The 14,450-nt window shown below is 34.9% G+C and overlaps 1 protein-coding gene and 1 pseudogene across 5 annotated transcripts in view; both read right to left on the bottom strand.

The window, feature by feature from the left end:
• Positions 1–14,450, bottom strand: part of Grm7 (glutamate metabotropic receptor 7) — a 996,496-nt gene that overhangs the window by 147,971 nt on the left and 834,075 nt on the right. The window lies entirely within an intron of this gene.
• LOC147826376 (tudor domain-containing protein 3 pseudogene) lies at positions 10,654–12,819 on the bottom strand (annotated as a pseudogene).

The following is a 14,450-nucleotide window of genomic DNA, read 5'->3' as shown; positions in this document are numbered from 1 at the left end:
GAGATTCTGTGCTTCTACAAAGTTCTTAGATAATGCCAATTCTCTACATCCTTGAGTCACTTTGAATGAGTAAAGACACGATATTGTAGCTCTTCATTCAGGTTGTTTCTATTTCTAATCAATGAGATACTTGTCTTTGATAATCACAAAGGTCCCTTCCAGCTCCAGTAAATCTATAACACTTTTGGTTGTTTACTAGCTTCTCTCATAATTTTTTTAACCTTCTTGGCTGACTTTCCAAGTGGTTAGGTATGATTGAAAACAGATGTTTAAAGGTTAGGAAAGGTTTTCCTAACAACTATCTCTCAGTCCTGACTGGCACTTTGTAAATCCTGCTTGTAAAATCCTATAACCACTTTTCCACTCCTGGTGGTTGAAAAGCATGCTTCAATATAGTGTGTATGCTTTGGCCCAGCATCAACCATCAACAGACTTGAGTTTCTATCCCTTCTCCATCATTACCACTGTCAAATAAGTTACAAGTTTAATCCTATCTCTTCCCATCTTAAAAACTGCCTACAGCTTAATTAGTGTTTTCATAAAGTTCATCATACCTATTATATCATACCTATTATGGTTACATGAAGGTACACAGAGTCCTGTTTTTACTACTATAAACTACAATAACATATTTCTCTCTCTCTCTCTTTTTTTTTTTTGTGGTACCAGGGATTGAACTCAGGACCTGTGAGGCAGTGTGACCCTGTGCTTGTGAGGCAAGCAGCAGAACCACTGAGCTAAATCCCCACCCCCCATATTTCTTCTTTATTTGCAGATTGACACTAGGGAATCAGATATGCAAAACCTCGTAAGACAGAGTGGTTCAAGCACAAAAGTCTAAGGCTGACAAAAAAGAAAACAGACATAAAGAAGAATGTGGAAATCACAGATGGGCCTGGTGTCCCAGGGAAATTTAGATAAAGCACCATTTATGCACCAGATACCAATATGCCTAATTCTCCCAGTAAGAGCATCCTGATTTAGAAAAGACAGAGTTACTACTTTAACTCACCAGAAACCCTTAACTATTCATGCATTCCTCATCATTATTTGCTAAACTATAATAAAAAGAACAGACCATACCAGTGATATAAAATGGATATACTGTTTCCAGGCACTATACATTGGTTTTGTATCACATTGCAAATGAACACTCTGCCCCTTCAGTTTTTATGAGTCATTTTCATGAGTTTGGATAATGTGAGTTGGTCTATCATAGCTGGTAATTAAATCAGGTGATCAGAGAATTCACAGAAGCACATGCAATTTCAGCCATGAATGATTCTTATGGGGCTGACAAAACAAGACAATATAATCAACAGTGATCTGAGAGGTCTGAAAAAGGAGAGCTACTCTCCATAGTCCAGTCTTGGAGTCTTCTCTGAGGAAGTACCCTTTATGCTTAGACCAGAGGGTGGGAAGTATAAAAGAACATTTCTATAATGAGCTGGGGATTATACAGAGGTAGCTAAAGTTAATAGGCAATAAGTGTCATGTGTCCCAAGAATAGAGAGCTTGGAAAAGAAGAAAGCAGAAGCGATAACCCATTGGATGAGGTTGACTAGAAGGATCAAGGACCACATGACTTAGGTCCTTGTAGTCTTTATTAATATATGTTTGCAGTACATAGTGATTATATTCTTCATGGGGAGTTGGTACATGGACAAGCAGATCTTAATTCTTTTGCATCTCCTTCTCCACTCCTCTCTCCCCCTCCTTCCATCTCTTGGTCCCATCCTCTTTCTGCAAAAGTACTTTCATTGCTCCCATCCTCTCTTCTCCACAAAAGAGAGTAGCTTTTTTATATAAAGGATATTTTATCCCCTTTCCAATGGCTCTGCTTTGTACAGAGTCTTTAGATTCTCTATAGTTTTACTTGGTGTAAAAATATCTTTTACATAAAAAACCACTCTCTTGTAGAGAAAAAGAGAATGAGAGCAATGAAAGAAATGGAGAACCTGGTCCAAAGAGGTGGTGACTCTGTCACAGTGGTGGTGAAGACGACGGAGTCTGGCATGGGTGTGGCAGTGCAGACAGGAAGAGCAGAGAGATCACACAGATATTTTGAAGGACTGGATCATAGTCCATTACTTCTTCCTTAAGTGTTTCCTGCACTCCTTGGTTTCTTCCCTAAGTTCCTTGATTCTCCCTCTGCACACCTGGTTGTCGCATGGCTCAGTCTTCACTCTCATCCTCGTCTAGGAAATTACATACATGCACCTTGATACAACAAGACAACAGTTTTCTATAATGAACCTTGGTGCTCAATATCACCCAGGCACTGTTCCAAGGAATTAAGGTAGATTACTTTATTTAATCCCTCAGAATAATCCAAGAAGATAAAGACTATTAGCATTTTCATTGAAGGTGTAGAATAGGAAGGTCAGCAAACTTAAGTGATAGGCACAAGGCTTGGGATACTCATATACAGGTGTGAAATAAGCTAGCCATGACCCATGAGGTACTGTGTAAGTTTTTTCTATAGACTGCTTTGGATACAACTACAATCTAAATTTTTACTAGTAACCAGTATTCCTCCATTGGTTCAGCTATGCCTAGGGAACCAAAAATTATTACCATACATTAAATATTTGCTTTTGTTTTCTACTTGGTCATACCAGCAATGTTTCAGCTAATGTTTTCTTGCTGGTTATAATCTTCCACTTTAGTGGATAGTGTGATGACTAATGGAGAACTGAAAACCTTTCATTCACTTAGAACATAGGCAGCCTTGCAGATCATCTGGAGGCTGTGGAACCATAAAATGCAGATTTCTATAGGGACAAGGGAATAGGCCAGATGAAATGACCTGAATCATGAAAATAAGGAATAAAATCTCAAGATGCTTGTTTTGAACACATTGGATACCTACTTCATTTTGCTACCTTTGCAATAGCTGACTTTTCTTCTAGTGTAACTTTTTTTTAAAGGCCAATTATCCACTAAAAACTAAAAATTCCATTCCAAATACATATTAACTCATTTAATTCCAAGTAGTTACTCCATGGCCATAATCATATATTTCAACAGTAATGAGAATATATATGAAAATGCCTTACAACAATATGGCGATTAAAAATCTGGTTGTTTCGTCTGCAAAGTAATTTCTTTGTTGAACTAGATTGAAACCATTGTCAACAGGGCTGTTGGAAGTGCCTGGTAATGGTCTCTCATGTCAACTGGCGTTAGGTGGTCCAAAGTACTTTGAAAAGCATCTCTATTATGACCATTTTTATTCAATGAATGGCTTTGCACTTTATTTTTGAGACAGGGTCTCACTGAGTAATTGAGGCTGGCCTTGAACTCATTATATAGCCCAGGCTCAAACTTGCAGTGATCCTCCTGCCTCAGCATCCTGAGTGCTGGGATTACAGGTGTGCACCACCATTTCCGGATAGCTTTGCATATTTTTAAAGAAATGATCCCATGACTGCCAGCACTGGGGATTCAAATTCCATACTGTTTTAAACTTAAAATCCAAACAACATTTAGCTCGACGTAGTTTGCCAAGGCTTTTTGCAAGTGGAAAGTACTGTACCTTCCACAAGACAGATAATCATGCTGCTGAATGACCACCTCTCTTTCCAAAAAGAAGAAAAAAAGTTAAAACATTAATATCAACTATAGGAGGAAATAATTGAATCTCTTTAAGTGAAAGCAGGTCGACCAAGAATCAGTGGTAAAGACTAGGGTTCACTTTGGCATAAATACTCAGACATAATGAGATAGTTATATCTAGAACCTAATTACTTCCTCCTATCACTCATTGTATTTAAGAGAGTGGCTTTCAAAATAAGTTCCCCAAGTTGGCTGATTTCACTTTAATTTCCCCCTTACTAGATGGAAATGGGCTCCTGACGTTATCTGACAATCATATTGGAGGGTCAGCCCATGCTACTCTCTAGGTGACAATTTTATACATATTCTTCAAACCCAAACACCTCCTTTTCCTGGCTTTTAGATGAATTTGATGGCTGTGATTAACATTTCACAGAATAGAAGTTATCAGAAAAAAAATTCTGCCCATTTCCAATCCATTTGCCCATGTACCCATCATATCTATGTTACAGGGAAATTAAAAAATTTTCATCTAAAGATTTAATGTTTGAACCTACTGAAATGAACAGGCAATATATTAATGGGAGAAAAGTTACAACAAATTTATTTTATCATAGTTTTATGTGTACAGGAGTCTTCAGATTGAAGACTCACAAACCTAGGGTGGACTATCGATTTTTTTACTGAATTTCAATGAAGCATAGGTAGCCATATAGAAATCTGATTAGAAAAAAAATGCTAATAGTGGAGAGTGGCAGCAAGGCCATGTATGTTGAACCAACTACCCTTACCCTCTGAAATATCATTTCCTTGGTTCTTTGTGGTTTCAGATATCCAGATCTTTTCTAAGATACAGGTAGGAACTATGACTTAATAACTGTTACTTCTAATTCAGAGGCTGTCTTTGAACCCAATAAATGAATGTGTTTACTCTTGTGAATTTAAGTAGTTGTACAAGATATGTTGAATGGTAGAAAGTTATGTGTTTATGAGCCCCTTGAATCTGTGGAAAGGCTGGTATATGACAGGAAGTCTTCCCTTATCTGCAGCCCAATTTTCTCTTTGAAGAGTGTCTCTTTACCCTGATTAAAAGTTGTTAATATAGGAATTGAGACTCTAAGTAGAACTACTAGTTTTAGACAAATAAAACTGAAAAGCATTGGCCCTCCATGTCTACAAGTTCCACATGCAGAGATTTAACCAACTTGAATCAAAAAAATCAAGATAATCAAGAAAAGAAACTGCATCCATACTAAACATGAATAGACTTTTCCTTTGTCATTATTTGCTAAACAATACAACAGCTATTTACATAGCATTTACATTATGTTAGATGCTGTAGTCTAGATATTTAAAGGATATTGGGATGTGCCTAGGTTAAATGCAAATGCTATAATCCCAAGGGAGTTGAGCATCAGTGGATTTTGGTATCCAAGGGCGATGCTAAAACTGATCCCACATGGCTACTGAGGGATGACTACATATATACTTGTATGTGTTTTTTTTTTTTTTTAAGGAAAAAGTGGTTCTGTACTAAAACCATGGTAATCAGTATTGGTTTTCATCTTCTTTATACTCCTTGTAACTGTTTTATCACCTTTGCATATCTTGTATTCTTCCAATGTTAAAATTTAGTGAAGGCTCCAGAAAGGTTTTATGTCTTAGTTGTAACTATCAATACCACATTGGAAATTAATAGTAAGTTGTTTCTTACAATGCTTATATAGTGATTCATATGAAGACAGCAAAGATAAAAACATCACATGTTACTAACAGCTTAGTGATAGCATAATGTTAGTTTCCACCTCAGGGACTCATTGAGATCTTTCCTAAAATAAAATGTCAATTTGTTTCAGAATATAAAAGACCATAATGATGGATATGACTTGGAAAGTTAAACTATTTGCCTTAGTTTTTATTCTACTCATGTCTGGAAATCTATAAAATGTGCTGTTATATTGGCAAAGCATCTTCAATTTTGAAGGGCTTAATTTCTTTGTTTACTGATTGACACCTTCACTACAGTATGAAGGGTTGCTCTCTTTTGTATTATACATTTCATCTAGATAAGATTCTGTTCTTACCAGAGTGACTTCTATATTGCATGTCAAGTTTATTATCCTCTTGATTGTTAGAAAAATAAGCGAAAGGTCTTCACTTAGAGATTTTTTGTTTTTACAATCATATTGGCTTCTATTCTTACTTACATGTTTTATTGTCACATCTGAGTTCAAACACCTTTAATTAATTTTTTTAATTTGCCTCCCCAAGTCAGATATTTAACATAGGAAAAAGCAATAAAATTTTCAGGACATGTCTTACACATAAAACTGTCTTTGGGATTTCATAGATGGAGCCTAGAAAATCATGAAGATTTGTTTCCTCACCTTACAAAAAAGAGAAGATATAGAAGTAATTAGATTAATTTGCTATAATACCATTTGTGAGTTGCATGGGAAAAATCAAATTAGAAGAGTTGCTGGGTCTTCAATAGATTAAATTTGTATAACAAAAATGTTATTAATCTAAATATTCAGAAACTGTTTGCTTTATAGAGAGTTCTTACAGATTTGTAAGTGTTCTTAATGTTTATAAGTTTCTACGTGTCAGGGTCCTGGGTAAACTTTGTCTGATGACATTGGATAACAACAGTATATTGGTGAGGTAGGTCAACAATGGCCCAAGAACACACAACCTACTGCCTAAGTTTATAAATAAAGTATTAGTGGAACACAAGCAAGCCCATTTGTTTATATATTATCCGTGCCAGGTTTTGCACCACAATAGCAGAAGGGATTAGTTGCAACAAAGACATTATATCTCTTATGCCTAGTAGATTTAATTAACTTGTTATAGAAAATGTTTGCTGATGCCTAGAATAGTGTTACTAGTCATAATACCAGTTATTTTCAATTTTTGGCCATCTCACTTATGTAATTTAAATCTAAAATTTTATAGGCTAATAGTTTTCAATTAAGGATACACATCAGTTTTACCAATGGAATTTTACAGAAATGAGTTATCTAGGACCCACTCCATATATTTTTTAAATTTGAGATTCTTGCTATATTCTTGGTAGAATTTGCATATTTTGATGTAGGGTTATTGTATGTTATATATCAAAAAATTTTTCTTTGTGAAAATTATGTTCATTCATTTTTATAAATTCTACGTAGCATCATTTCTTTCATATGAAACTAGCCTTAATTATTATTTTTAGATATAATTTACTTAAAAGGTTTTGATTAGCTTTATATTATTTCACATGCCATAGACAAAAACAAATTTGTCAGTTGCGTTATTTTTTATTTATTTATTTATTTATTTTTTGGTAATGGGGATTGAACTCAGGACCTTGCAGCTGTGAGGAAGGCGGCAGCACCACTGAGCTAAATCACCGGCCCTAGTAGCATTATTTTTGATATGAATTCTCATCAGACCTTTTACATTTGCAAAATGCTAATAATAAATTAAGCATAAGACTTTTGAGTCTCTATCATTTACAGATACTTTTCACCTTTATTCATCCCTGAAGGTGTTATCATCAGTTGTAGACCCATCCAGAGCACTGAGGAAATGGCCTAAATGAGGCTTTATTGGAATAGTTTAGGCAAACCATCATACTAGGATTTCCAGAACTCTTAAAGGAAAAAACAACCCAAAAACCCAAGGCAGGCAACTTCAGGAGACTGTGATCAGAAAATTCAATAGAACAAGAATTAATTACCTAGGACTGAATGAATTAATGAAGAAAAATTTTGCATTATTTGTGATATTGTTAAAGTCGGTCTCATTTCTTAAATAGACATGGAAGTCCTTTTCTTTCTTCTGAAGCTCTTGGTAATGTATAAGAATTTGGTGGGCCCTGATTTTTAAGCTGAAATGAAACTTTTGCTAATCATGTGTGACTTTGTGCCTTTTTTATCAGCTCTTTCCCTAATTCAGAAACTCTTATTGACCCCCCTTTATTTTATACATAATTATATTATAGATTCAATGAGTCTACCCTCTACTCTTGCCAGAATATAAGAAAATATTAGTTATATCCCATCCAACCTTGCCTGGTATATAATATTTGAGGATACTGCTCATTTAATCAGGTACAGAAAGCCACACTTAAGGAAGAATGACTTTATGGAGACCTTACAAACGAAAACAAAAACAAAAACAAAAACAACCTGGCCTTTTACTTGTTTTTACAAGGTCTCAACATTACAAGTGAGGAATGTCACTTTATAGTACCCCAAGAATATTGGAGTAACTTGGGAACCTTGAGAAGGGAGAAACTTTTTGAAGTTTATAGATAATGCAGTGAATCTGTTGGCATTTCTTGGGTTTGGCCTCTTAGCCTCAGGATAGAAAATGATATACCCTTTAAAAGTCTAATACAAAATTCCTTATAAAAAATTCAAGCAAGGTAAATTTATACAATCCTATATATTAACGTTTGCTGCACATATGTAAATGACCAGTCTAAGCCTAATGAGACCAGTCTTATTTTACAATTTATAATAAACTGTTTTTCAAGATTATTTTTGGTCAAAATGAGGAAAGATTGTCAAGAAGCAAAATAATTATTGATATATCCAATGGAAAACTATGTATTGTTTAGAATAATTCATTCTCTTTTTAAAAAAGTATTAACTTGATTTTATTTTAATTTTCATACAACAAACCATTAGTCATTGAGTCTCTTGATATTTCATGCTTTTCATTTAATGATTTACCCTTTCATGTTTTGAAAACAATACAAGCAACTGATTTCAATAAAGGCTTTTGATTTTGATGCAGGTATGTTTTGATTGGTTCTTTTTTTTCCCCTGCCAGCTACTTTTAAAAATCTTTACTAAATAATACTGGTACATTTGGGAAAACTGGAGAGGTTTTCTAACCTCTTGTGCCAATAGTAAACATAAACATTAATAAAATATACAGCATCATGTTACAATAAAAACACTAATGTATATATGTAGTGCAAGAATCAAAAAATTAAAAATTTTACAATTGATAATGTAAATGAATAATTGTGCAATTGCCTCTGACAACTTCCTCTGCACCTCTGAATCCCTTTAATGTTTCTAGTATGACCATTTGTTAGAGTCATGTTCTTATTAGTATGGTGAGTATTTTGATTTTGATAATTATGAACATCTTTGATTAACTTAAACCTTGTTACATACAGTCCCTGGTTACAAAAGAGAAAGTGCTTATAGACAACAATAGTCTCAGAGACTGAGAGAATTCTGCACTTGGCATAGACTGCATCACTATACAGGCCTTTTATGTTTATTTACACATACACAGATATTTTTTAAATGGAGATAAAGACACTAGTGGTCTCTATATTTCAAGAAGGAGATGTTTCTTTCAACTAGGTTAATCATTCATGGAGATAAACAAGAGGAATCTTTTCCTCAATAATAATGTATATGAGGGCCAGGGATTTAGATTAGTGGTTTCGCTGCCTGCTGTGCAAGCGCAAGGACCCGAGTTCAATCCCCAGTACCAAAAAAAAAGAGTAAGTCTTAACAAAAAAAAAAGTAAGTCTTAATAACAATGTATATGATCCAAAAATATCTGTTATATTAATTTATGCAGAATCATAAAATGCAAGAATCACTTGATTATCTATAAAGAGAAAAGAAATACTAAAGTCTCCAAAAGATTTAGTGATTCCTATTTCCTTCTGCGAAGTACTTTAAGCATCTTACAAAGACTTGTAAGTTGACTGCAGAAAAAAATGAATTTGAAAAACACTAAAATCAAGGTGAGTATTCACAAAATAGGTAGGAAGAATATGAAGCATTGTCATTCACAACATAATCATTAAATGAGCCAGGACATCTGATAAAATGTATTATCCAGCTACGTTTACACAGACCTACAAAATCCATGATAAAGCAAGGAGGACTATTAGGGGCAGGGAAAGGGTTGGGGGAGTCACTAAATGTAAAAAGAAAATTGTCACTTCAAGACCAAACACTTCTGAGTGGAAGAGTAACAGTGAGGAATAACAAATATGCTCATCAGTTCTGCCCACTCTGGTGTTGGGAGCAATGCTACATAATTCTAGGAAAAATCATTTGAGTAGGCCTAGTTCTCCTGCCTACAGCCCAGCTAGGACATTCCAGACATAATTGCATTTTGGCCTCTGGTCACAAGTGAGACCTGAGTGATTCCCCCCCACACCACCATGCTGCAATCTCCAGGACAAGACCACACCTGTGGTAGGCGCCAGGGAGGAACCGAATCTTCATCTGCGTAGTTCCTCATTGTTCTTAGATTTCCACTGCCCCCCAGGTTTTTGTTACACCTTGTTTATCCCAATGTGAAGTACAGAACTCTTTTTCACTTGTTACATCTGTTTCTCCCGATATACTGAATAAAAGGTGCTGCAAGCTAGGGGGCTTTTGTCTTTGCTGCCCAGAGCAGCACTGATCAGACCCAAAGCTCAGCTTCTTCTCACTCTCATTTGTCTACCTTTCCTGTAATTCGCCGTGTGCTGCCGTGGCTCACAGGAGACTAGGACTTACTGCAGAGGTTCTGGTAACATCCCCTTCCCCTGCCCCCTACACTCTGGATAGCAAAAGGAAGGACAGAAGACTCGAAGTAAGAAAACTATATATTTCTATAAGGAGAGTGGTATAAAATTAATCTCTTACAAAGTCTTCTAAAAAATAAAAAAAACCTAAATAATGTAAAATTTCTATTTTGACTCTTTGGTTATTATAGCTAAAAACATTTGAGAGCATATAATAAATAGTAAACCAGTACTCAACTTCTGAAATATAGATTCAATAATTACTTTAACCATCAAAACCAGATTAAAATGTATTAATGGAAAAAAGGGAATGAAAATTGTCATGATACGAGAACCAGAAAAGTAAAAATATAGTCAAATCAAGTTCCTCCAGAAAAGAATGAGATAAATTAGATATTAATAGTTCAGTCTTTTAGGAAAAAAGTAGTTACATTTTAGAGAATGAGAGTGAAAGAACCTAATTAAACATATAAGCCAATGATGATATTTTATTGTAAAATATAAATTGATGAATTATCTAGAAAATGGTAGTTTTCAAGTATAAAAAGGTAGAAAATAAAGACTGATGACCTCAAACATAATTACTTGTATTAGGTTTTATGTTATTATTTTATTTATATGTGAGAGTAACAGCACCAGTGAACACATGATAAAATAATTTATAAGGCCAACTAAAAGTACTTCACCAAAAGACAATGTACATTCTGATGATGAAGGCTACTGTCTGGATGGTATAATTTTCTGGTATATTTTTCACTTTTTAGGGAAACTGCAACAAGTTAGGTTATATACTAACAGCTACTTTGCAGCTCTTGAATTTTTCCAGCATAATTTATCAGTTAGAGTTACCTTCTTACTGGTTCATAAATTGAAGAAATGAAAAAAATAAGAAAAATTTTATGAAATTCTAATATATTTTGTCCCCTTGTTTCCATCATTATGTGGCTGGGAATTTATCTGTATAGTCACATAAGCCCTATATAAAATGGATGCTATGAGGAAGCAAGTTCTAAATTACATGATGAATATTAGCACATAGCTTTGGCAAACATTTGGCAGTATAACTAACCAAATAATTATTAACCAGAGATATTTATAGTAATTTGTATATATATATGTATACACACACACACACACACACACACACATATATAAAGGTGTGTAGTAAATGAAATGTAAATTCATATATAATTTAAGGTCTTCTTAATTTTACATGTAACTAAAATATAAAACATACACACATATCCCAGTAAACAACAATATACACATATCCAACAGATTTAAATTTGATAACTGCTGGATCCAATTTAATCAAATTTAAAGTAACAGTTGGGGAAAAAACAAAATATGCATAAAGACCCATTTCACATATAGAAATTTTTGGCAAAAATGTAATAAGAGTGCTAATTGCCATAGCATAATATAATACATTATACAAGAAAAGTAATTAAATCCATTCATTTTTATTTTAGTTCAGTATAAGTATTAAAGTAAAATTTTATGTTGGGGTATTCAGTTTTAAGCAAATTCAAAATATTTTTTCACTTGCAAATTTTGTATGACTATGATTGATCTTTCAGAGCTATATATCTTCTTTAAATACAGAATTTGAATTACATACCCATGCCTCTGTCTGAATGGGCTTGATATTGCTTAATAGCACCTCTTCATAGTTTCCATAATCAATAAATTTAACAACTGCAGTCATGTCAGAAGAATGGAGAGCTTCAACTTCTACTCGGTAAAACTTGTTGTCTTCCCAATAAAGTGCAAAACATTCATCTCCAGGTTTCCACATTTTTGCATACTCCATAGGAATAGATGACTCCAGCACTTTTTCTGGCTTAATTGGCCCAGATCTTCTTTTGGGCCCACTATTGTAAAATATTTTATCTTCATAGGGTATAGCTGTGACAGATCCTGCTGGGTTAATCGGTCCTACTCTTCTCCCTTTCAGTGGCATTTCTGTCTCTCCATTTGGGATCCCAAAGAAACTATTACTTCAGACAGGATTCTGGTAATCAGTATTTACATGAAAATGTTTTTCAATTTTTACACCGCTGAAAGCTTCATTATTTATTGTTCATGATTTCCTGGCATAAAAATGATCAGGATTACCTGTTTGGCTTTCTCTTTTCCCACATTTTTGATTATAATCTATAAATTCTTGAGGAAGTGGATTTAAATTTGCCTCTGCATAGCCTGGACCTTTTCCTGATCTGCTTTGCATAGCATTATCTCTTTTGTTAAAAGCACCATTATTGTGCTGAGAACTTAGAGGATATGAAGTATCTTTAGTTCATGTCATTCTGTCATGTCTAGAATATGGTCTATCATATTTGATTCTCTCCTCAGCCCATACTCCAGATCCTGAAGAAATACTCAGTCTTTCAGAAACTCTATTTCTAGGCAATCCACTGCCAACCAAAATTGACTTTGAATTTTGGATGTCTCTTTGTAAACAAGGAGGTTTTTCATTTCTTTTTTTTTTATTAAATTCTTTTATTGGTACATTGTAGGTATACAACACAATTACATTTCTCTTTAGAAATTGTACCTTTACATAATGCATCTTGGTTCTTATTTTTTCGCTATTCCTAGCCCTCCTTCACGCCCTCCACCCTTCCCTATTTACAAAGACTTTATTTCCATTTTTTCCACTTCTCATCATTTTTCCTTTCCCTTCTTTCCTTTCCCCTGCCCCTCCCACTACCCCTACCCCTTTGGACCTTTTCTTCCTATTTTACATTATCGATTATTCATTCTAATCATTGGTACATTGTAGGTATACAATATAATGACATTCATCATTGGAAATTTGCACCTTTACATAGTCTCTCTTGGTTCTTATTTTTCACCCTTGCCCAGCCCTCCCTTCAACCCCTCCAGTCCTCCCTATTTACAAAGATTTTGCTCCTATTTTTCCATTTTCTCATATTAATCACATTCCCCTCTATCCTTTCCCCTAACCCTCCCACTTCCTTCCCCTTTGCCCCTTTTCTTCCTATTTCACATTACCTATTACACATTTAGTCCTTATTTACACTTTCAGTTTCTCACACCAGAGAAACTATTCGGTATTTATTCATGTGTGTCCTATTTATTTCACTTAAGGGTATTGCCTCAATGTGCATCCACTTAGCTATAAATGTCTCTAATTTCTCATTTTTTATGGCTGAGTAGTACTCCATTTTATAAAAAAACCCCACATTTTCTTTATCCAGTCTCCAGTTGATGAGCATTTGGGCTGTTTCCAAGTTTTAGCTATTACAAACTGCTGCCATGAACATGGGTGCACATATATCACTGTAGTATGATTCTTTTAATTCTTTGGGGAAGATCCCCAGCAGTGGAATAGCGGGGTCAAATGGGATTTCCAGTCCTAGTTCTTTGAGGTATTTCCATACTGATTTCCACAGTGGTTGCACCAGTCTACACTCCCACCAGCAGGGGAGCAGGGTTCCTCTTTCCCCACAGCCCTACCAGCATTTGTTATTGATTGATTTTATGATAGCAGCCACTCTTTCTGGAGTGAAGTGGAATCTCAGCATTGTTTTGATTTGCATCTCTCGAATGACCAGTGATGTTGAACATTTTTTCATGTATTTATTTGCTATTTCTACTTCTTTGAGAGATGTCTATTCATTTCCAATGCCCATTTTTGGATTGGGTCTTTAAATTTGGGAGGTCTAATCTTTTTAAGTTCTTTATAGATTCGAGATAGCAGACCTTTGTCTGAGGAAGAGCAGGTGAAGATTTTTTCCCACATTGTGGGTTGTCTCTTCACACTGCTGGTGGTTTCTCTTGCTGTGCAGAAGCCTTTTAAAAAGAAGAGATCCCACTTGTTGATTGTTTGTGCTAGGTCATGGGCAACTGAGGTTTTGTTCATAAAATCTTTTCCTACACTGATGTCTTCAAGGGTTCTACCTAACCTCTGTTCCAACTGGTTCAGAGTTTCTATTTTAATATTTAGATCTTTAATACATTTTGATTTTAGTTTACTGCATGGTGAGAGATACAGGTCTAGTTTTAATCTTTGGCAAGTTGAAGCCCAATTTTTCCAGCACCATTTATTAAAGAGGCTATCTTTCCTCCAGTGAGGGTGTTTGGCTCCTTTTTCGAAGGTGAGATGGCTGAGTGTGTCTGGTATTGTTTCTGCATCTTCTAATCTGTTCCACTGGTCATCAAGTCTGTTTCTTTGCCAGTACCATGCTGTTTTTATCACAGTAGCTTTGTAGTAGAGTTGCAGGTTGGGGATTGTGATATCCCCTGCCATGTCTCTGTTACCTAGAATTGCTTTTGCTATTCTGGGTCTCTTCTTGTTCCAAATGAATTTTTGGATGGTTTTCTC

Source organism: Heterocephalus glaber, unplaced genomic scaffold, assembly GCF_053883595.1.
Source record: "Heterocephalus glaber isolate CG9 unplaced genomic scaffold, H.glaber_assembly_v1.0 deba00001472, whole genome shotgun sequence".
NCBI lineage: Eukaryota > Metazoa > Chordata > Mammalia > Rodentia > Bathyergidae > Heterocephalus > Heterocephalus glaber.
This window is presented reverse-complemented; position numbering and strand designations above follow the sequence as displayed.